The sequence below is a fragment of the Lycium barbarum genome, chromosome 7 (genome assembly GCF_019175385.1).
Source record: "Lycium barbarum isolate Lr01 chromosome 7, ASM1917538v2, whole genome shotgun sequence".
Taxonomy (NCBI): domain Eukaryota; kingdom Viridiplantae; phylum Streptophyta; class Magnoliopsida; order Solanales; family Solanaceae; genus Lycium; species Lycium barbarum.
The window spans coordinates 16,760,759-16,764,308 of NC_083343.1; the positions used below are offsets into that span (position 1 = coordinate 16,760,759).

Genomic DNA, 3,550 nt, shown 5'->3' on the forward strand with positions numbered 1-3,550 from the left:
GCCATTACAAACACACAACGGGGAGAGCACCATATAGGCCCATATACCTATAAATAGAATTTGGATGGATAGAAGGAGGCATCCAAGGCTGACTGAGAAAATACAATATTATTATTATTATTATTATTATTATTATTATTATTATTATTATTATTATTATTTCTTGCTTACTTTCACTTTTATTCTTTGGTCATCAAGCTTTCATTCATTCTTGCAGATTAAGAGCTACGCTATTGTTGTTCATCAATATTGGAATAAGTTTACTCTTTCCTTTTTATTTATCTATTCTTTATCAATAACTAAGAAGTTACTTACCTTAATTCTTTTATCTGAATCAAATTACTACCAACTGTAGTTAACCTCAGCACAAATTCAACTATTTGAGTTAAATACGAATTTTGACCCAAACATATACTAAAACTAGTCTCATACTTCAAAAATGTATAAGCCAGTGTTTTACCTTGTTGTTCACTTTTCACTGCTCCTAGTAGCACCAATTTCATCATTCTCAATTATCACTAGTTTGCGTAAAGGTTCCTCTCCTTCTACTTCCCGAGATACAGTGATTTCATCGCCCAACGGTGATTATGCAACTGGTTTTCACGCAGTTGGTGAAAATTCCTATAGCTTTGCTATATGGTTTAGCAATTTAGTTGGTGATAATAAAAATCACACCATAGCATGGATGGCTAACAGAGACAAACCTGTGAACGGAAGGCAGTGCAGGCTTTCGTTAACCACATCAGGCAATCTTGTTCTTACTGATGCTGACCAGCGCACAGTTTGGGAAACTGAAACGCAATCAAATGCCTATGTTAAATTGGAACTCCTAGACGTTGGCAACCTTGTTCTTACAGCCTCAGATGACAAAAGTATTATTTGGCAAAGTTTTGATACACCAACTGATACACTCCTTCCAGGACAGGCACTGACAAAAAATTCAAAGCTTGTTTCTCAAAGAAGCTTAACCAATTATTCATCAGGTTTTTACAAGCTACACTTCTCTGATGATAATGTTCTCCAGCTTCTTTATGAAGGCTTAGAGATGTCAGGTGTTTACTGGCCACCCTCAGGGATGACGAGCTGGAAAGCTAACCGAAGCACCTACAACAATAGCAGAATTGCAGTGCTCGACCGTTTGGGCCAAATCAACTCGAACGACAATTTCAACTTTAAAACTACTGATTATGGTGAAGGAGGCATTCAAAGAAGATTAACACTGGATATTGATGGGATCATCCGAGTGTACAACCTGAATAAGCAGAGGACTAATTGGGAAGTTTCTTGGAAGCTTACTTAGGAACTCTGCAGGATTCATGGACTCTGTGGCTTGAACGGTTTATGCACTTATAGTAATGATTCTTGTAGGACATGCACTTGCCTACAACGTCATAAGATGAAAAATGTGACGGATTTGTCTTATGGATGTGAACCAGATTTTAAACTCTCTTGCCCTGATAGCAGTAGGGTGGATTTGTTCATCTTCATCATGTTGAATTCTTCGAATATGACGTTACATTTTATATAAATGTCACCTTGGATAAATGCAAACAAAGATGCTTACATAACTGTGATTGCAAAGGATTTCAATTCAACTATGAAACAGATTATGGCATCTATAACTACTATCTTAAGACATTGCTCTTCAATGGGCACCACTCATCAACTTACAAAGATTTAGTTTATATTAAAATGCCCAAGGATGTACGTGATCCGGATGAGGAAGATCCCTTAGGGAAATTGCAATGTGAAAGAATACATGAAGTGTTGCTGGACAGAATTTACAAAAGAGGACAACAATATGGATGGTTCAAGTCCTTTATTGGTTTTGCTACTGCATTTGGAGTGTTCAAGGTTATATGCCTCGTCTCTTATTTGATTACAACCCTCAAATGCTGTAATGCAACATCTGATTAGGTTTATATTCCGGTTGTTAATAGGTTCAAGAGATTCACCTAGGCCGAGCTGAAAAAGGCAACGTCTAATTTCAAAGATGAAATTGGACAAGGAAGTGGTGGCGTTCTATACAAAGGCAAATTGTTAGACAACAGAATAGCAGCCATCACGTGTCTCAAATTAGAAGCCAATCAAGGAGAAGTTGAATTTCTTGCAGAGGTGAGCACAATTGGCAAGCTTAACCACATGAACTTGATAAATATATAGGGTTATTGTGTTGACGGAAAACACAGGATCCTAGTGTATGAGTACATGGAGCATAGTTCCTTAATAGATAATTTACATTCCAACAATATTCTTGATTGGGAAAAGAGGTTTGAGATAGCTCTAGGAACAACAAAAGGTCTTGCTTACTTGCATGAGGATTGTCTAGAATGGGTTTTGCATTGTGATGTAAAGCCTCAGAATATACTCTTGGACTCAAACTATGAGCCAAAGGTAGCTGACTTTGGTCTCTCAAAGCTGTTAAATAGAGGTGGAGATGACAGTTCAAGCTTTTCCACAATTAGGGGGGCAAGGGGTTACATGGCTCCTGAATGGATTTTTCACAATCCCATCACCTCCAAAGTTGATGTCTATAGCTATGGAATAGTTCTGCTAGAGTTGATCACCAGTAAGAGCCCAAGTCGAGCTCAATACAACATGGACGATGATGAGATGCAACATACAATGAATATCACTTGGATTCGAGAGATGATGCATGGGCTGGAGCGAAGTGCCTCACAAATTCAACAAGTTGTTGATCCTGCTTTGGATGATAATTACAATTTGGAGAAAATGGAATTTCTTATAAAAGTGGCTTTGCAGTGTTCAGAAGAAGACAAAGATGCAAGACCTACAATGAGCCAAGTGGTGGATATGCTACAAGCGTAAACAAAAATATTTATTTAGAAGTAGATGCACGCTTGTTATAGCCTCTTAGACAGGTTTTTTTCTAATCCAACAACTCATCTAGACCCTATAGGTGAGTTATTTTTCAGTTGTCTAATTTTTTGTTCATTTTCCTATGAGTTTTAGCACCATGTGATGGATATAATGTATAACCAAAAGAGATAAATAAAAGTATAAAATCTCATAGTTTGGATTAAGAAAGGTATTTTGGGACAAAGTTATTAGACTTGTGGAATGTATAGGAATGTAAGCTGACAAAATTTGATATATTGTGTTTTGACGATTTGAGAAACATTAGAGTGACCTGGTACTCGATCAGGTCTCCTGTGTACCTACAGTCAACGCGCCACAACTGTAAAGCTGCGGTACTGCACTATGCCAACTGACAAAACCACAGCAGCACAGTTGCAGCGTGCTAGAAGCCAAACTCCTAATAAAAGCCCACTATCAAAAGATGAATGGTCCCTATCCATGGTCGCATGCTTCTCACAGGATCCCTAATGTATATACAACATGGTGCCAGGTTAAAGACCATCACTTGCAATCAGAAAATATATTCTCTCTCAAGTGTAGCAGCCACTGTTCTCTGTGTGCTTTCTAGAACAAAGCTTTACCAAACTCACAGACCAGATTCCAACAACTGAAGATGTCTTGACTTCTTAGTTTGTCAAGTCTTTGTTATTTTGTTCTTACTTGTAATCCT

General features: G+C 37.7%; 1 pseudogene; it reads left to right on the plus strand.

The window, feature by feature from the left end:
• The first annotated feature begins 439 nt into the window (after window positions 1–439).
• Window positions 440–2,829, plus strand: LOC132601338 (G-type lectin S-receptor-like serine/threonine-protein kinase SD2-2; annotated as a pseudogene).
• The last annotated feature ends 721 nt before the right edge of the window (window positions 2,830–3,550 follow it).